At 40.9% G+C, this 21,278-nt stretch overlaps 1 long non-coding RNA gene across 1 annotated transcript in view; it reads left to right on the forward strand.

Moving 5' to 3' along the window:
* The first annotated feature begins 6,126 nt into the window (after positions 1-6,126).
* LOC307014266 overlaps positions 6,127-21,278 on the forward strand; it is a 20,143-nt gene continuing 4,991 nt past the window's right edge. Inside the window, exons 1-2 of the long non-coding RNA XR_013801208.1 lie at positions 6,127-6,537; positions 6,812-6,997. This is a non-coding gene — a long non-coding RNA (uncharacterized lncRNA). The remainder of the gene's footprint in view (positions 6,538-6,811; positions 6,998-21,278) is intronic.

Below are 21,278 nucleotides of genomic sequence, written 5' to 3' on the forward strand. Positions count from 1 at the left end.
GTGAAAATGGAGGTTCTTCCTCTCTATGGATGCCCCTCGTCTTAATGGCCGTATTAACCACGGTTGTTGGCTGCAATTGGTCGGTGACTCACAGAGAAAACATGGCTCAGCGTTACAGTAAATTGCAGCTGCATGTTAATTAAGTCAGAGTTTCTGCGGCAGGGAGTTCACACACACATACACACATGTTCACTGTTAACACACATTTAAGGGTTAGCACGTGTTTGCAGTTTGCACATTTAAATTTTACAGTCCGGTGCAGAAGAGGAAAACTTCAGCTTCAACCCAAAAGTCTTTCTGAAGGCATTTATTTTTCTTTATTATATATATTTTGTATTAACTGTGTAATTGTATTTATTTAAAATTATTTGTGCATTATTTTTTTGTATTTCCCAAATCCTGAAAGTCTATATATATATTTGCAATGTTTTTATTATTGTTGTTATAGTCATTACAAATTATTTGTATGTGTGCATTCAAATTAAGTGTATTCGCTCCAATTGTCTTTATTTCTTTATTTTTAAACAATTTTAAAACCACTTTTAAAGATTTTTTTTATTTACAACATTCTTTCCCTTTTTTTTCATTTATTTCTTAGTTCCCAAATATTTTTTATTTATTTCCCAAGTATTTTAATTTATTTCCCAAATGCAGAAACATTTTTTCATTTGTTAGGCGAGCAAGTGTGCTGGTGTGCGTCATATGAGAGGCCCCGCCTTACATTTTTCGCCAAAGATTTTTGAAATTGGTCCGTATGCAAAGCATTGTGGGAATTTTAAGACCGCGGAGGATACACATGTGCAGCCTCGAAATTTCTCCTAACGAAGGATGCCGGCCTCGGTAGAATTCCAAGTATCCTGGACATTGGAACAGTCCTTCGGCGGCACTCGATGACGTAGCATCCTCGAAATAGTGGCTCTGGAGCATCCTTCCTCGACATTGAGAAACACCCACGGGCCGTTTCTCAATCGCGAGGATACTGGCTTGGTACTCGCATACTTCCAAGTCACTTCCTTCAGAAACGAAGCAAGTACACTTCCAAGCCACGGCTTCAGAAAACAAAGAAGAATGGAACAGGCTAACAAGTGTGCCACTCTCTCTAACGGTTTCAACATAAACTGTACCGAAAATAAATACCTCACGATGTCTATCTAATTATGAACTTGCTCTACTTTCACGGAACACATTTTTGATGATAAGAAATGTAACAAATTAACATATTTACCAACACATGCTCTACGCCACTACATACTTACATTTAAATGTGTGCTGCGTCGGTTCAGCCATTCTCCGCAAGGGTTTTTGAAATTGGTCCGTGCGCAAAGCATTGTGGGGATTTTAAGGAGGCGAAGTCTACCCATGTGCAGCCTCGAAATTACCCCCAAACCAAGGATGCGGCCTCGGTGGAATTCCAAGTATGCTGGAGATTGGAACAGTCCTTCGGCGGCACTCGATGACGTAGCATCCTTGAAATATTGGCTTGGAAGCCAGTTTCCTCGAGATTGAGAAACGGCCACTTGTGTTTATCAGACTCTTGCATGAAAGACAGCAAAACGAAAGTTATAACTGACATGCGAGGGTTTCAGTTTAGTCCAATTCTTAAAACTGGGGGAATAAATAACTTGTCTTGCAAAAGGACAAACAATATTTCAAACCTGTCTGAGGTTATTCAGTTTATAAGCATTGGTGATCTCCCCTGCATCCTAACATATGATTCAGGCTCTCTGTGCACAGCAGGGTTTGACCTCTGAAGGATAAAGCTGTTATCCTGGCTGCAGACACGTTAACAGCCAGGCAGGAGCTTCACATATGCAGCATTTCCTTTGACATTAGCTTCTGCTTTCCCAGAACCAGTACTAAAGAATAAATGCTGTAATTGACCCCGACTTCCTCTTTGCCCGGAGACTCGTCTCAGAGCCAAGAGAAGTCTGAGAGAAACACAGAAACACACCGCGCTCGATCTCACTCGCATCATGTCGTAAAAACATCGGCGCACTTCAACTGCAGAAAGGAGCTGTTTAGGTCATGTGACATTGGGGGAAACGCGTCAGGAAATCATCCGCACAAATTACACCTCATGAGCTCCAGGAGAGGAGGAGGACGCTGGGAGAGATCCTTCAGGAGAGTTTCAACTGAATTCCCTTCATAAAATATCAGTTTCTCCCAAACTGAGTAGCAGTGCTGTGGTTGCGTAAACATCACATGAAGAGATTAGTTTGACTCAGTCTGAATGATATTCTCTCACATGAAGAGATTAGTTTGACTCAGTCTGAATGATATTCTCTCACATGAAGAGATTAGTTTGACTCAGTCTGAATGATATTCTCTCACATGAAGAGATTAGTTTGACTCAGTCTGAATGATATTCTCTCACATGAAGAGATTAGTTTGACTCAGTCTGAATGATATTCTCTCACATGAAGAGATTAGTTTGACTCAGTCTGAATGATATTCTCTCCGGTAACTTCACCTTCATGACCTCCTGACTGCTGGGTGCTGCAGAAACAGCTCTCTCTGTGACTGAGGTTCATGTGATGTGTACTGAACATCAAACCTCAGGCATTCTTTTGCACATCTGTCCTGCAACAACAGACTCTTTAGATTTAAATATGGCATGCAAACATCTTTCCAAATGCTTTTGCCCCCTCACAACTAGACTTTTGTTTTATTTTTGACTTCAAAAACACAACGTTAACACAAAACATGTCACTCGTTAGACGCTTTAATCCAAAACGACTATGAACCTCAACGACATGCTGACTGCAGTGGGGTTTGAACCTGTGACCCTCTGATCCCATCACCAATGCACTAACCCACTGCGCCACATGCCTCCGTGCCTATAGAGACCCAAAAGGAATCAAAATCCATGTCGTGCTGTGAGAGCTGCTGTTTCTGTGCAGATCTGAGGAAATTCATAAGGAGAAAAATGCAGTTTTTCCAAAAGAACCTCCTGTCTTTGCACATCTGTCCTGCAGGAACACTAAACATGTTTCTCCTTGTTGAAATATGGCATGCAAACATCTTTCCAAATGCTTTTGCGCCACAATAACTGCACTTTTTGTTGTATTTTTGACCACAAAATGACTACAATTAGACACAATTAGACCCAAAATGACCACAGAGGCTTTTAATATGCAGATTTGAGAACATTCATGAGGAGAAAAAGGCTGTTTTCGACCCAAAAACTCCCATCTTTGCACATCTGTCCTGCAGAAACACTAAGCAGGATTCTCCTTTAGTCTCTTTAGATTGAAACATGGCATGCAAACATCTTTCCAAATACTGTTGCCCCTAAAACGACATTTTTTGTTATATTTTTGACCACAAAATGACTACAATTAGACCCAAAATGACCACAGAGGCTTCTTCACAGTAGAGCTGCTGCTTTCATGCAGATCTGAGATCATTCATAAGGAGAGAAATGCTATCCTATTTTAGCACATCTGTCCTGCAGAAATAACTTACATTTTTGTGCTCCAGAGTTTCATATGGCGAGCGTGCACAGATCTGTCCTGAGGTTACACTGGAACATGTTTAAATGTGCTCTCGCTCTCTCCTGTATTTATCGCAGCTTCAGGATGATTTGTGCCGTCTGGACGTCTCCTCAAACATCCATCAGCTGCTCACGTTGAGATTATCGTTTGTCTGAAACCCTGAAGACAGAAAGTTGGAGTGGCTTGTTTTCCGTGACGCCTCACCGGGTGCCACATGGCGCTCGCTGCCAGATCTCTCAGAGTTATGTTCTCTGAGGAATTTCCATGAGATGGCTCACTGAGCATCTGAGCTGCACATGAGAGGTGGGAGTGGGCTGAGGTCTGAAAACTGAGAAGTTAGAAGAGTTTGAAACAGAAATGACATATTCTGCCTCTCTGGAGAGCAGGGATGGATCTCCTTCACCTGCAGATATCATTTAAACAGAGACATGCTCAACACAAGGAGAAGCACAAAGACTACAACCAGACTTAAAGGTCTCCTATCAGGCAAAATGCACTCTCTGATGTCTTTTCTACATCACCATGTGTCCCCGGTGTGTCCCCTGTGTGTCCCCGGTGTGCCCCCCGTGTCTCATGAGACTCTCAAAGTGTCAGGAAATAAACCCCTCTCTTTTTTCCTCCGTACCCACATCTCTAAAAACGGGGAACAACGGAGCTGGTCCAGATTTGCTGCGTCATGACAACGTTACTAAAATGTGGGCGGGCTTTCCACCCACGGGCCAATCAGAAACGTTGCTGTCAGAAACAATGAGACGTGTTCTGGAAGTAATATGGTCTGTGTTTACATTAGCATGCTAACACTCAGAGCTAACCTGCACTGGAGAGAGTGTGTGAAGAAGCAGGAAATCAAAAGGAAGTCACCTTGTTGTATAACCGGCAAGAGAGAGAGAGTTTGAGCTCCATCCTGTTTCAGAGAGAATCCTTGATGTGGTTTGGAACATGATATGGAGTTTCATCACGGCAGTGTTTAGCCCAGAATCATCACTTTAGTAACAGGGCTGAAACAGAGGGATATGAGGGATTTCTAAAATGCATGATCTGTTTGGTATCTTGAGCAAAACACATCATAGACATGTTTTTATATTTGTTTGTATATCTGAGACCCATAGGCTACTATATACCTAAAATCAGCATGATAGGGGACCTTTAACATAACTGCAAAGAGATGCAGAACAAGGAGACACACAGAGAAACCACAAGAGACAGAAATGACCACACACAGATGTACAATGACAAGAAAAAGATATCAAATGACCTCGAGGAGACAAAAAAGGCCGTAAGGACAAATAAGATGTCAAAGAGCAGACACAAAATAACCACAAGAACTCACAGAATGACTCCAGAGCCACATAGAAAGACACAAATCACAGCAGAGACACAAAGCAACTACACAGAGACAGATATTACCACAAAGACACCACATAAATCACCAAGAGACTACGAAGAGACACAAAATGACCTCTGAGTCATGTCAAGAATATAAAGACACATGTTAGCATTAGCTAGCATCTAGCTGGCTCTAAGTCAACATGGATGATTTGTTTGCTAACAGAACAAACAATTAAAATGTAATAAAAACACATAAAAACAAACATATACTCGCTGTTCTCTGTCTCTGTTGTTCCACATTTGGCGTGTGTGTGTGTGTGTGTGTGTGTGTGTGTGTGTGTGTGTGTGTGTGTGTGTGTGCGTGTGTGTGTGTGTGTGTGTGTGTGTGTGTGTGTGTGTGTGTGTGTGTGTGTGTGTGTACTCTGTAGATCCTGCTGTTTACACACAGTACATGACATTGAATGAAGTACACATGCATCAGATGTTCCCAGAGTACACAGCACTGATGGAAGGCTTCACTTCATGTAAACATACTGTATATTATTCCCTCTCCTCTGTCTGCAGATTACACACGAAAACATCAGATACATTTAACATCATTTTAGACAAACAGAGGAAACATGAGATTAAACATGCAGAGCATCAGCATCCCAGGAAGGTGAGGAACATTTAAATACGATGCATCGACATGTGGGAGTGATTTTCAGGTGATGGATGAGGTACAAATGTATTTTGAACAGAAATGAAAAACTCTACGAATTATAACCATTCTTGCCAACCTTGAGACCTCAGAAATCGGGAGCATTTCAAAACCACCGCGGGGGGGTGGGGGGATCGCCGGAGTTGTATTAGATTCACATTAACATGCTTATTGTAGTTGTAAGTGCACTGTCTTGATGGAGCATTATGTGTGGGCTGGAAAGGAGTGAGCAGAGGGTAGAGTTGTCGATTCTTGTGACTATATTCCTCACCCTCTCAGACTTTCAGTTGCGCGTGCTGCTAAAGGGTTATGGCTAGAAAGGATCCGTCTTGTGTAAAACTCTCGCGAGAGTTTGGCTGAATGTCACATGGCTGAATGTTTACGTTTGGCAGGCAGCCTTTCAGTTACGATCGTTAACATCAGTGGGCCACAGCAAATGATGATGAGAAGCTAAACCATCTATTAATTATGTCAATGACAGGGAGTGTGATTGTTGAAATAGGGTGTTAGCGGTCTTGCTGGTGTTCAAATAAGAATGACAACACTGTAGATCACCAACACTATGGTTGACTTTTTATTCACAGGCAAGTCAACGTTGTCGCAGTAAAAGTCCCAAGATAGCTCCTGGTGCAATAAAATGTTCCCTTGCAGTGTTTTACTATTATGTCTGATGTTTCTCTATTAATATTGCTGCTGCATTAATGTGTATGTTGCATCATGTTACTGCTGTAGATGTGTTTCCGAGCCGCTCCGATTACAACGAGAGTTACAACGAGAACGTGACGTCATATGTACACTAGACGGATCCTTTCTAGTCATAACCCTGCTAAAGAGACGTGTTACCATGGAAACCAAACAATGGTGTAGCTGTATTAAAGTCCGAGTGGAAACAGACTGAGTAAATCTGATTTTGTCAGAAATCGGTAGACATGCGGGAGAAATATGACCCCGGGAGGAAACTGGGAGGGGGCAATGAAATCGGGAGTCTCCCGCGAAAATCGGGAGGGTTGGCAAGTATGATTATAACACGGCTATTAATGTACAGCGTAATATATTTGATGACACGTTATAGTTTGTGTTGTAGCTTGGATAACAAATACAACTAAATGATTTCATGTCATGTTGTTGAACCCGAGCTATTTGAAACAAAAGCTGCAAAAACTTGAATTGTTTTAAAAGAAAAACACCCTGAATTAATATGTAACTCCCTGCCTTGTGCAAAGTTGCTGTTATTATGGTGTTCTTCTGTGACTCTTGTTGTTACACCTCACTTAATTGTCCCTCACAGGCCCCCTTACATTCAAGATGGAGGCACAGATAACCCAAACATGGAGGTTTCCTCTGACATTGTGCCAATCTTTAGTGGATTAAAACACACAAGATATGGAATTCATCTGCAGATTCTCTGGTTCAAAATGAGAGTAGATTTTTCACTGGATTGACCGACGACAAACACCAAACTGAGGCAGAGGAGGTAAGACTGGTTTTAGCTGATTACCTGAAATGCTTGAAGGTGTTTGTGTTCATGTTTTTATGCACACATTAAACTACTGGCTTGGTTTGTGAGGCAGCAGCGCACTACGATTTCTTTTCTTTAGTTACTTCACACTCACCTGATTTTGTTCTGTTTATCTTATTGGTTGCTAAGCAGATTTCCCTCCACTTGGTGAATTCGTTTTTTTAAATATAGGCTATAGCACATTTGATCAGGGCCTGAGACACTGGAACATTTACATTAGAGATGATCTTTGATATCAATTCATTACAGACTTCCAATAACTGAATCTGCTTCAAGTGCTTTTTGTATTTTATATAATTTGTCTTATTTGTTTGATGTCTTGAAATGCTCTTCTCCCATGAATTGATTCGGCATTTCTAGTGGTGATGTTAAGGCCCGGAAACACACCAAGCCGATTATGGCCGTCGACACGCCCGACTCAGATTGGTGTGTCCCGCACCGTCGTGTCTTTTCGGCAGTCGGCCAAAGGCTGTCGGCAAAAGAAATCACTCTGATTGGCTGTTCAGCTAGCGAATCAGTGCATGAGAAGCGAAACGGAAGTGAGGGACCCAAACAAACCATTAAGAAGGCAAATCTGAGAGTTCATTTAACTCCAGCTCTCGACTCAGGTTGGGGAAAGCCCCGTGAGCTTCTCGCTGTAGAGGGAAAATGGAACACGCTTTTTATTGTTTGTTTACATCACGCAGTCTGTTCTTCTTCTCTCGGTTATCACGCAGTCTGTCTTCCGGTTGTTGCCTCTTTTGAATGACGAATACACACTATCGCCGCCTGCTGGTAAGGAGAGTTATTGCCGCTCACGCATGCGCAGTGCGTACGTGCTTCTTGGCCGTCGGCTGAAGTCTTTGCGGTGTGTTCCAGTGAGACACATGGCCAAGACACAGAGACGTGAGGCGAGACAACAGTCGGGTCCGTCTGTGTGAGTTCTCTGGAGTCAGCTTGGTGTGTCCGGGCCTTTACGTTCACGAAGGATCGGATTCTTCTGAACGGCTCTTTGGTACGAACGAAGGGAAGCGAGTCGTACTTGGTACTTGGTGAGAGCCGTTCTTGGTCGACGACGTGTTTTTCCGGGGAAACATTTTGCCAAACGCGAAAATGCAGCAGCCATTCGGATGCACTTCAACAAAAACATAGGCAATGATAAAGCGCCACTTAAAAAAACTTCTGTTTTGAACGCCTCTCGGAAAGGAAAGGAGATCCGGCTCCCTTCAAAGGGCCATCATTCCTTTCTAGCTTGTTCTCTTATTGGTGGATTTGGTCCAGGGCTACCTGGTACCCATACACCCTAACCCATACACATTTGTATTGCATATATATTTTTTATTTGTAAAAATGTCAGTTAAAGCTTAAAAGAATAAAGATATTTTTGTTATCTAAACGTTTAACCTCTTTCTTTTACAATTTTGGAATCGAAACGGGGAATCGATGAGAACCGGAATCGGAATCAATACATTTCAAATGATACCCATCCCTAATAGTAACTCATAGTGTCCATACTGTAGCTAACAATGCTATTTGTATAGAGGAGGCGTGTGGCGCAGTGGGTTAGTGCGTTGGTTTTCGAATCAGGGGAGCACAGGTTCAAACCCCACTGCAGTCAGCATGTCGTTGTGTCCCTGAGACACTTCTCCCCAAAGTGCTCCTGTGGGGATTTTCCTCAGTATTGAGTATGTAAGTCACTTTGGATAAAAGCCTCTAACAAGTGACATGTATATAGGATGGCACAAACTGCACCCAGGTGTCCATCGTCAGCTGTTCACACCCGGGCACACATTCGATTCAGTTTGAATATGAAAGGTTCGACCCATATTGCGATTTTGATTAGATTTGTACAAACCATGCATTGGGTCTGATTTGATTCTCCAGAACTAGAGCTAAGTCAAATCTGATCAGGCTTCCTGCAGAAGTAGACCCTGTGAGTTTACACGTTAAAAACATGTGTCATGTGTTTTTTAAGTTACTGCAGAGTTTCACAGTTTGATAGCATAATGATACCGTACTTTATTTCCAGCAGAGGTGACATCATGCCTGTTAAAGGGATGAAATGTGATTAAACGGGCTCATGTAGAAACAGTGTACCTGCTGCACATGTAAAACTAATCATCATCATTTCAGTCCCTTCAGATCAAACTTACTACAGACTGCGACGCTCCGTAAACACGAAGCATGAGGTCATTCATTTCATAAACGGATGTGAGGGATGCAGTCATTCTGAAGTCTGTTCTTTGAGAGCGCTTCACATAAACTCTGCACTTTATGAGGGTCCAAGATGGACGTATGTGTGAGGGAACCACGAAGCTTTCAGGAGAGAAAGCTGCTCTGTGACTCCGTGTCAAACCCTGTTATTAGGAATAAAGCATTAACATAAAACTCTCAAATAATTGGGAAGAAAACACTGTTTTACAAGGAGCATGGTCCCATTAACCAGGGGGGGGGGGGGGTATGTCTACTTCAAAGGAAAACAGTTTGAAGCATAGCTAACTAGTCTTGATGAATGTCAGTCAGACAAACAGGAGGAAAAAGATCAGAAAATGCTGCTTTTTTAAATTAAATTGCTCGAGTTTTTAAATAATCTTACACACGAGCATGTGACTGTAATACGAACGTCATTTATGGACCAACATCACTTTTAAAATGATCTGTAGTTGCCGGGTTAATTTTGAGGTACATTTAAATTGTGATTATGAACTCTCATTGGAAGGTGTTTTGAACTCAGACACTCAGGAGGTAGGACCCAATTGCACGACCCGGGAGACAGAGGTAAAGTATCGGTAAGATACTTTATTTTTTCCAAAAAAGCAAGATGAACAAAAAATGGTTACTATCGAAAAACTTTTCAAGAGCACAAAGAGAGCAAAGACCTGACTGTGGCAAGAGACAAGACGAACTGACACTGAACACTGGGAGACAGGGGAATTTAAACACACGACAACAAGACACAGGTGAAAACAATCAGGGGCGGGGCTGACGCTGATGAGCACAGGAGACACACAGGGGAAACAGGTGAACACAATCAGACAATTAGACACACCAGGGAAACAGGTGAACACAATCAGGAAATTAGACACACCAGGGAAACAGGTGAACACAATCAGACAATTAAACACACCAGGGAAACAGGTGAACACAATCAGACAATTAGACACACCAGGGAAACAGGTGAACACAATCAGGAAATTAGACACACCAGGGAAACAGGTGAACACAATCAGACAATTAGACACACCAGGGAAACAGGTGAACACAATCAGACAATTAGACACACCAGGGAAACAGGTGAACACAATCAGGGGCGGGGCTGACGCTGATGATCACAGGAGACACAGAAGGGAAACAGGCGAACACAATCAGACAATCAGACACACCAGGGAAACTAACGACAGAGAGGAAAACACAGGGGCCCTTTCTCATTTCTCTAACTCCCCTACTTGACTCCTATCCTCGAGACTTAGTCCCGCCCACAGGAGATGCGAGCGGAGGAGCCGAGGAGGGGGATTTGATGAAATGAGAAAGGTCCAGGGAGAAGGACCAGACAATACACAAGGAGGAAAACATGACAGGGAGAACAGAACAGACACACCAAACTAAAACCGTGACATGACATAAGAGTCGTGACAGAAGGCTGTTAAGCTTTGTGTTGTCCTCCCAATTCGACTGTATATAAAGCATATAGTATACATCATAACTTTAATATGTGTTACACGTAACAAGCTAAACTAATTCTGAACCACCATTTTCTCACTTAGATTTCTAGAATTTATGGTCAATAGAACTAATTTACACAAAATTAAAGTTTGGTTAATAAAAGGCAAACCTTTTGATGAAATTTGAATGAATGAAAAATCCCTAACTCAAAGTAGTGATTATTATCTTTTCTTGCACAGAACGCGGAATCGTCCAAGTATTTTTTTCCATGAAATAATAACCCATTATTCCAAAAATGATTTACACACAACTGTTCGTACTTTAAAGACCAGAGAATACTTTCTAATGACCAGATGTTTTCTAAATGACATCCAACTGTGACCCTTCTAAGTTAGCATACAGCTGAACTGCTTTCTTAATTATGTTTCCAGAGAAATGTATTTTCTGCCCGGCTGTTACTTGTATTTTCGAGTTTCGTTGGTGTCGTTTTCTTTTGCCTGGCTGGATGTCATTGCCTTCCCCACATGCACTCTTAATGTTAATAATATCCTGCTTTATATCGTGTGTAAAGCCCTTCAATAGTGTTTTATTGTCAGAGTTTATACATTTTTTATCTCCACGGTCTACTCTCTATTTTCTACTTTTTAATGCTCTTTAAATTCTAGTATTGTTTATTTTGATTCTTTAATTTCTACTTATGTGCAATGCCTTGTTTAGTTTTTTGTTTTTTATGCTGCTGCAACGCAAACATTTCAAGATTTGGGATCAATAAAGAACCTCTTATCTTATCTTATCTTTATGAACTAGTCTCTGGAGATAAACAACATATTAAGATGGCTGCCCTTGTGTTATGATGCGCTCTGTTTTATGCACCAAAAGCACCAAAAACACCAAAAACACAAATTCCCTTAATGTGTTAACCTACTTATTTATTTGTTTTATACTGATAGCTCATCAGCACTCATCCCTTTCTTAGACCTTTCGTTTCATTCATAAGATAGTGTCTAGGGATGCACCGAATATTCGGCCACCGAAAATTATCGGCCGAAAATGGTTAAAAAGGCCCTTTCGGCTTTCGGAATGTCAGAGAACAGGGTCACGTTGATCATACTCCGCATATTTGTCCGGGTGTTTTGATTTCAAGTGGTGGAGTAATCCCGAAGTGGTGAAAGTCTTTGCAGTTACACCCCCTCGAGAAATGTCAGCTGAACAGGTTTTACAAATCGCAATCCGCGCCTCTCTCTCTGATATTTTGAAATATCTCCAAGCGGCAGACATGTTGTATGTGAGCCGGCCGCGAGCATGGTCGCACGCCGTGCTTGTCGCCGCGTTTTGATTACGTCATCACAACAACACGTTACCAAACTTATAGGTGCATTTGTTGTTGTTGTTCAAGGCCTGGCTGTTACAGTCTTTATTTACACTAGTTTGTTGTGGGCCTACTGGCCTAGATGTTTATTTTAGAGCACCTTGGCTTTGTTCTGAATGCACTTTGTTCTAGTTATCCTACAGAGAAAAGAAAATGCACTTGATTGGAATTAATGTACTGTATGCATTCAAAAGTGCTGAATAAATGTTTTATGGACCCATAATAGTGATTATTATTTAAGTTAAGTTTTGCCATAATCATTTATTTTTCCATAATCAGGTAGCTGAACAACATTGATAAAAAATGTATACATTATATATATATATTTCTATTAATCATTTTCGGCCTTTCGGCTTTCGGCCAACTGTTTCCTATTCGGTGCACCCCTAATAGTGACACTTGGACTGCAGGAAGAATGAGGCTGAGATCAAGAAAATGGGAAGTTAATATACATTTTTAATCAAACAAAGTTAGTTGTTATAAAGATAGGACATAACAAATACATCATGGGTCTTTGTTGTCTCTTTCACGATCTGTGCATTTTGTTCTAACGTTGCTTTTAGTATTTTTCCAACACCTACTCTCCTCACAGGTAAACTCAGGTTAACACGTTTTTAAGTCATAATTTACAGATACAGTCTGTTAGGAGCATGTGTTCAGATCATTACCACACATGTTCACACAGATACAGGGGAGAACAAACATCTCCTTTTACTGCCAGCTCTTTTATAACAGCAGGGTTTTCCAATCGCCCGAGGCGTTCAAATACTTTCCAGTTAGACTTAATTAGCGTCGTTCTTTTTTCCATCTCCTTTAGGAATCTCAAACTCTTCCAAATAATCCCTGTATTATATTACTCAAAGATGGAAGCAGTACTCAGATCCTTCACGTGAGAAAAAAGTTCAAAAACAACCCAATGTCTACTTTAAAGAGTCCTCTCCTGCGGATGTTCAGGTGTATATGAGTATGTAGTGTCTCTACTTTAAAGAGTCCTCTCCTGCTGATGTTCAGGTGTATATCAGTATGTAGTGTCTCTACTTTAAAGAGTCCTCTCCTGCTGATGTTCAGGTGTATATCAGTGTGTAGTGTCTCTACTTTAAAGAGTCCTCTCCTGCTGATGTTCAGGTGTATATCAGTATGTAGTGTATCTACTTTAAAGAGTCCTCTCCTGCTGATGTTCAGGTGTATATCAGTATGTAGTGTCTCTACTTTAAAGAGTCCTCTCCTGCTGATGTTCAGGTGTATATCAGTATGTAGTGTCTCTACTTTAAAGAGTCCTCTCCTGCTGATGTTCAGGTGTATATCAGTATGTAGTGTCTCTACTTTAAAGAGTCCTCTCCTGCTGATGTTCAGGTGTATATCAGTATGTAGTGTCTCTACTTTAAAGAGTCCTCTCTGCTGATGTTCAGGTGTATATCAGTGTGTAGTGTCTCTACTTTAAAGAGTCCTCTCCTGCTGATGTTCAGGTGTATATCAGTATGTAGTGTCTCTACTTTAAAGAGTCCTCTCTGCTGATGTTCAGGTGTATATCAGTGTGTAGTGTCTCTACTTTAAAGAGTCCTCTCCTGCTGATGTTCAGGTGTATATCAGTATGTAGTGTCTCTACTTTAAAGAGTCCTCTCCTGCTGATGTTCAGGTGTATATCAGTGTGTAGTGTCTCTACTTTAAAGAGTCCTCTCCTGCTGATGTTCAGGTGTATATCAGTATGTAGTGTCTCTACTTTAAAGAGTCCTCTCCTGCTGATGTTCAGGTGTATATCAGTATGTAGTGTCTCTACTTTAAAGAGTCCTCTCCTGCTGATGTTCAGGTGTATATCAGTATGTAGTGTCTCTACTTTAAAGAGTCCTCTCCTGCTGATGTTCAGGTGTATATCAGTGTGTAGTGTCTCTACTTTAAAGAGTCCTCTCCTGCTGATGTTCAGGTGTATATCAGTATGTAGTGTCTCTACTTTAAAGAGTCCTCTCCTGCTGATGTTCAGGTGTATATCAGTATGTAGTGTCCCTACTTTAAAGAGTCCTCTCCTGCTGATGTTCAGGTGTATATAATACTAATTTAGCGATGTGTTTATGTGTTTTTTATGAAACACATAGCCAACAGTATTTACCGCCACATTCCCAGAGTTCATTTCTGCTGTGATCGTAGATTTCTGTTTTCTTTGGTTGTTTTTATTTGCTGAAGCGAGAGAGAGAGCAGCATGACATTAAAACATGTGTCCTTTGGGATGATCTGAGGTCATATATCATAACTGGATTTATTTCTTCTTTCCGTTGCTTCACCCCACACTGCGGGGGCGTGTGAAGGATTGAATTAAACATTTAAGACCAACAATAATACTGGTGACAAATCATATGAATGATATGAGCGTCCACAAGTCTTTTTTTCCCCAAACACGTTGTGAAAAATGATGATTTGGAGACGTGTTTGAGCTCCACCCTTCTTTCATTACGCATCACGACACACATGGGAAGAATTGAACTTCATGGGTGTTCATTTTTCATAACCAATATTTCAAGACCAATATATATTTAAGCAATTATATCAAATTCTAAGGGGCGTCGACGCTTGATGTTTAGCTTTTATTTTGGATTTATTATTTAAGGATGACTTTGATAATTCTTTATTCGAGACTTTCATTCTTTTGTTTTTCTGTTCAGTTGTTTCCTAATTTACGTTAGGGGTGTATTTGTTTGTTTTGACTTTGGGTTAGCTGTGATTGTTTTTTGATTTACATAGTTGATCATATTTTCATTAATGTAGCTGTGGTGCTTGGATATCGTTTTTCTACAGTGACCCTGAAGGCAGCATGTCCCTTGTCCAATGGGATATCTCCATTGGATTTTGGAATATTGCAGAAAATAACCTCGTGGCAAACGTCATTTTGAACCCCGAATTGTTGAGTACACCAAAGTGTTATGTTGGCAAAGCAAAGTGTGAGTCTCCGGCATTTGCTAACTTGCATTTGTTGGGCAATTTGCATAATTGACAAAAGTTATAATGCTAATTAAATTGCAATAGTAAGTATTGTCGCCTGTGTAGACTGAGTTTCAACACCTTTTCGCCAATTTGACAACTTTTGAGTGGTTTTAGACGTTTAAGAACAAATGTTTCCAGAATTCATAATGGCCATTCAAACAAGAAAATTGTAATTTAATATACCTCTTGTTGGCTCGATTTTTATACATTTTGAGTTGATTATGAAGTCTGAGAGGATGCTAGATCCATTAGATTGGATGGTACGCTCATGTATTTGAAAACATTTGCAAAATCGCTTCAACTCCATTTTACATTTTTGGATATTTCTCAACACAATTATCCAAATGATGCAGACAATTTACATTTTAAGTCAAAAAGCTTTACAGAGTGGGTGCAAATTGGAAATTGGAGGTTTGGGAAGCAAGTTTACCTCATCATATTAAAATGATAATATCGTCCAAACGAGAGAGAGAGAGGAGTCTAAGACAATCCGTGGGTTTGAATCCCCACTGAGTGATATCCTGCAGTCGGTAATGACTTCTCCGTCTGTAAATTATACTCACATTCATTCTCTGGAGTTACACTGACCTCATATTTTGAACAGGAAGTGCACGTTGAATATCACTTTGGGATTCAATCTTTTTTTTTTAAATAAGCATTTACCAGTGAAATGGTTCGTCCGGTTGAGTTGCAGCTGCATTCTGGGACCGACGCCATGGAGTCGAGCAGCAAAGAAGGAAAACTAAATCGCTGCTTCGACATATTTATCATGTTTTTGCTGATGTTATGGATTTGTTGCTGCAGGGCTCGAAGGTTCAAACCTAACGAGAAAAATGCAGCTGGAGGCTTTTTAATTTTTTTTTTTCTTTTTGACTTGTGGAGGATTTTGAGAAGTAGCAGAGCCAGGATGATGTGACTAAAGTGTTAAATCTCTTCTCAGTCTGAAGAAAATAGTGGATAGAATCTCACATTCTCCCAGCTGTCGGGTCACGCTGCTCTTTAGGAACATGGAGACAGTTTAGCCCAGTTTCTCACTACCTCTACATTTTCCAGTTGTTAAGGTTTTAAAAGGAAATCAACAACTGCTTATAAACTCAACACCCTTCACTGACATACCTGGAGAACTTTGTCTCTATGTTGTCTCTCTTTCCAGGAAATCTTGTAAATTATGGAGTAGTAAATTACCCGTAGTGCCTTAGTCTAGAATTACCGTGCCGCACACAGACATGAGTAATGTTCCTGCTTTTTTCTTGTGTTTTATTTACGTGGTGACGCTGTGTTTTTGAACACAGGATTGAAAAGATGCAAGTCAGCTTTCACCGCTAAAAAAATGGAGGAGTCTTTCTCACAAACTTATGGATCATTAATATCAGTTGCAGCCCTCCTTAATGAACAAGACGAATCTATAGAGAAGTTAAAGGGGAATTATCATGGTCATTTTTAGGTTTTTATCAGTATGTAGTGTCTCTACTTTAAAGAGTCCTCTCCTGCTGATGTTCAGGTGTAAAGTATATCAGTATGTAGTGTCTCTACTTTAAAGAGTCCTCTTCTGCTCATGTTCAGATTTATATTTAGTGTCTCTACTTTAAAGAGTCCCCCCTTCGATGTACAGGTGTATATCAGTAGGTAGTGTCTCTATTTTAAAGAGTCCTCTCTTGCTGATGTTCAGGTGTATATCAGTATGTAGTGTCTCTACTTTAAAGAGTCCTCTCCTGCTGATGTTCAGGTGTATATCAGTCTGTAGTGACTCTACTTTAAAGAGTCCTCTCCTGCTGGTGTTCAGGTGTATATCAGTCTGTAGTGACTCTACTTTAAAGAGTCCTCTCCTGCTGGTGTTCAGGTGTATATCAGTATGTAGTGTCTCTACTTTAAAGAGTCCTCTCCTGCTGATGTTCAGGTGTATATCAGTCTGTAGTGACTCTACTTTAAAGAGTCCTCTCCTGCTGGTGTTCAGGTGTATATCAGTATGTAGTGTCTCTACTTTAAAGAGTCCTCTCCTGCTGATGTTCAGGTGTATATCAGTATGTAGTGACTCTACTTTAAAGAGTCCTTACCGGCTGATGTTCAGGTGTATATCAGTATGTAGTGTCTCTACTTTAAAGAGTCCTCTCCTGCAGATGTTCAGGTGTATATCAGTATGTAGTGTCTCTACTTTAAAGAGTCCTATCCTGCTGATGTTCCGGTGTATATCAGTATGTAGAGTCTCTACTTTAAAGAGTCCTCTCCTGCTGATGTTCAGGTGTATATCAGTATGTAGTGTCTCTACTTTAAAGAGTCCTTTCCTGCTGATGTTCAGGTGTATATCAGTATGTAGTGTCTACTTTAAAGAGTCCTCTCCTGCTGATGTTCAGGTGTATATCAGTATGTAGAGTCTCTACTTTAAAGAGTCCTCTCCTGCTGATGTTCAGGTGTATATCAGTATGTAGTGTCTCTACTTTAAAGAGTCCTCTCCTGCTGATGTTCAGGTGTATATCAGTATGTAATGTCTCTACTTTAAAGAGTCCTCTCCTGCTGATGTTCAGGTGTATATCAGTATGTAGAGTCTCTACTTTAAAGAGTCCTCTCCTGCTGATGTTCAGGTGTATATCAGTATGTAGTGTCTCTACTTTAAAGAGTCCTCTCCTGCTGATGTTCAGGTGTATATCAGTATGTAGTGTCTCTACTTTAAAGAGTCCTATCCTGCTGATGTTCCGGTGTCTATCAGTATGTAGAGTCTCTACTTTAAAGAGTCCTCTCCTGCAGATGTTCAGGTGAATATCAGTATGTATTGTCTCTACTTTAAAGAGTCCTCTCCTGCTGATGTTCAGGTGTATATCAGTATGTAGAGTCTCTACTTTAAAGAGTCCTCTCCTGCTGATGTTCAGGTGTATATAAGTATGTAGTGTCTCTACTTTAAAGAGTCCTCTCCTGCTGATGTTCAGGTGTAGATCAGTATGTAGTGTCTCTACTTTCAGTGATGCAAATTAGTCGCTTTTCGGCGCCTCCCGCTTTTTTAACGCTGCTTTGGGTGACTTGTGTAATTCGTGGAGAACCGAAGAGTTTTCGTTTTGGGGGGGGGGGGGGGTGGGGGTCCGTTAGTCCGTCCGTTAGTCCGTCCGTTAGTCCGTCCGACTGACGGACAACTTCTCACTTCAAAAAAAAAGAAGAAATCTAGATCGCAAAATAATTAAACAAGCGAGTACCTGTTTTTCCTGGCCAAGGACAGGTTCCTTGAACACAACACGAGCGTAACGTGTCTTCACGTGGTTATGTCTCGTCTGAAAGGAGTGTAGACTAGACTTAAGTTCTTACGGATAGCACCGGAACTCCGCTCCAGCTCTTCAAAAATTGCAGTACCCATAAGGAACCGTACACATGCCGCAGTGTTTGCGTGGCTGTGTCTTTAGTTGTAAGCACAGTGGCGATCTGTTGTTATTAGCATCTGGTTAGCTAGCTATGCTAACGAAAACGAAGAGCTTTTCTACAACCAGGTGGAAGAGAGCTCTCTCCTGAGAGGCTCAAATAACCTCAGCTCGGTGAGGTTAAGGCACACCTTGATATGATCATTATAGTTATTAATGAGACATTAGAGACTAAATGAAAAACAGGTATAAAATACTATATGACAGTAACAAAAAAGTTGTTAAAAATAACAAGAATAGAGTTTAAAAGGGGAGTGATTAGTAAAATATCCAGAAAGAAAAATCTGCTTACAGTTCTGTTTCAAATGGGTGTTGAAAGATGTACCCATAGGTCTCTTCATGTTGCTCTCAAAGTGCACCAGATTGATGCTTTTAACTTCAATATTTAAAAAAAAAATCTTCCCGGGGGAGCATGCCCCCGGACCCTCCTAGAGAAGGTTAGGTCCCCCCCACTTAAATCATGTTCACATGGATACTAAGTACATTTGGGCACATCTTGTTTCCATATCTTTCTGTTTTGGTGGTCATGCCACACCGTGCATGCATGCATGGATCCATGCGCGAGTCATGGTAAGATATCTGGATTAAGAGGTTGCGTTTTCTTTGCACAGCGTGAAAGAAAGGCCAAATGAATTGTCTGTGATTTTAGTTTTTTTAAGCAGAGGTTGAGTTCAATAATTTGTAGGGACCTCGGAGGATGTTGTAAAAATTTAAAGGAAAAAGGTTCCCCACCCCTGCTGTAAATAATAATAAAAACCCTTGATTTATAACTTAAATATCTGTCTCTATTGATCTGAGCATATTATAAAGAATAGCCAGTTAATTGAAGCATTATATTACAGGCCTTTGTCAGATGGTATATTACGCTGTTTCTTTCTGCTTCGAATAGTTCTCTCTTTTTTCACCATACCCGTGTTTGCATCACTGTACTTTAAAGAGTCCTCTCCTGCTGATGTTCAGGTGTATATCAGTATGTAGTGTCTCTACTTTAAAGAGTCCTCTCCTGCTGATGTTCAGGTGTATATCAGTATGTAGTGTCTCTACTTTAAAGAGTCCTCTCCTGCTGATGTTCAGGTGTATATCAGTATGTAGTGTCTCTACTTTAAAGAGTCCTCTCCTGCTGATGTTCAGGTGTATATCAGTATGTAGTGTCTCTATTTTAAAGAGTCCTCTCCTGCTGATGTTCAGGTGTATATCAGTATGTAGAGTCTCTACTTTAAAGAGTCCTCTCCTGCTGATGTTCAGGTGTATATCAGTATGTAATGTCTCTACTTTAAAGAGTCCTCTCCTGCTGATGTTCAGGTGTATATCAGTATGTAGTGTCTCTACTTTAAAGAGTCCTCTCCTGCCTATAGAGGAAGTCCTGCAGGAACGTTATGTCATTTATGAGCTGAAATATCTTTAAGTATTGTCATCTGATCTATCAAGGCCTCTGTTGATTCATAGCAGGAGATTGACTCTTAATGAACTAACAACTTTGTTTTTTATTTACGAAACCGCAGCAATTGTTATGATGCTGAAAGTGATCGACCATAAATCTCAGTATGTTTGCAGAGTTTGTTCGTTTAATCATTATTAAGTGTTATTGTATCATGTGTTTCTTAAGTTGACAAAAACATGCACTTAAGATGTCGGGAAGATGTTTAGAAAACCACCAACATCTGGATGCATCTGGTCTTGTGACTAATGCAGTTGCTTGATGATGGGCTAAACAACCACAATAACTGGAGACCATCATGGATGGGATCTCATTAGCCAACTTTAAATGCTGTGCTGCTATTTCATGAATCCTGTAAAATATCTCAACATTTATGATACTTACACGTTTAGTTCAACAGGATAATCTCCACATATGAACGGCACTTTATGATTTCTGAAGTAAAAAGCTAACAATTGGCTATAAAGGAACTACAGCACGGTCACATGACTTCACATCACCACCACTAAGTTAAGGTGGCTAATGTGGGGTTATAAAGGAACTACAGCACGGTCACATGACTTCACGTCACCACCGCTAAGCTAAAGGAGGCTAATGTTGGGCTATAAAGGAACTACAGCACGGTCACATGACTTCACGTCACCACCGCTAAGCTAAAGACGGCTAATGTTGGGCTATAAAGGAACTACAGCACGGTCACATGACTTCACTTCAACACCGCTAAGCTAAAGACGGCTAATGTTGGGCTATAAAGGAACTACAGCACGGTCACATGACTTCACGTCACCACCGCTAAGCTAAAGGTGTCTAATGTTGGGCTATAAAGGAACTACAGCATGGTCACATGACTTCACGTCATCACCGCTAAGCTAAAGGAGGCTAATGTTGTGCTATAAAGGAACTACAGCACGGTCACATGACTTCACGTCACCACCGCTAAGCTAAAGGTGTCTAATGTTGGGCTATAAAGGAACTACAGCATGGTCACATGACTTCACGTCACCACCGCTAAGCTAAAGGAGGCTAATGTTGGGCTATAAAGGAACTACAGCACGGTCACATGACTTCACGTCACCACCGCTAAGCTAAAGGTGTCTAATGTTGGGCTATAAAGGAACTACAGCATGGTCACATGACTTCACGTCACCACCGCTAAGCTAAAGCTGGCTAATGTTGGGCTCTAAAGGAACTACAGCACGGTCACATGACTTCACGTCACCACCGCTAAGCTAAAGGAGGCTAATGTTGGGCTATAAAGGAACTACAGCACGGTCACATGACTTCACGTCACCACCGCTAAGCTAAAGGTGTCTAATGTTGGGCTATAAAGGAACTACAGCACGGTCACATGACTTCACGTCACCACCGCTAAGCTAAAGGTGTCTAATGTTGGGCTATAAAGGAACTACAGCA

The sequence above is a fragment of the Notothenia rossii genome, assembly GCF_949606895.1.
Source record: "Notothenia rossii genome assembly, chromosome: 8".
Taxonomy (NCBI): Eukaryota; Metazoa; Chordata; class Actinopteri; order Perciformes; family Nototheniidae; genus Notothenia; species Notothenia rossii.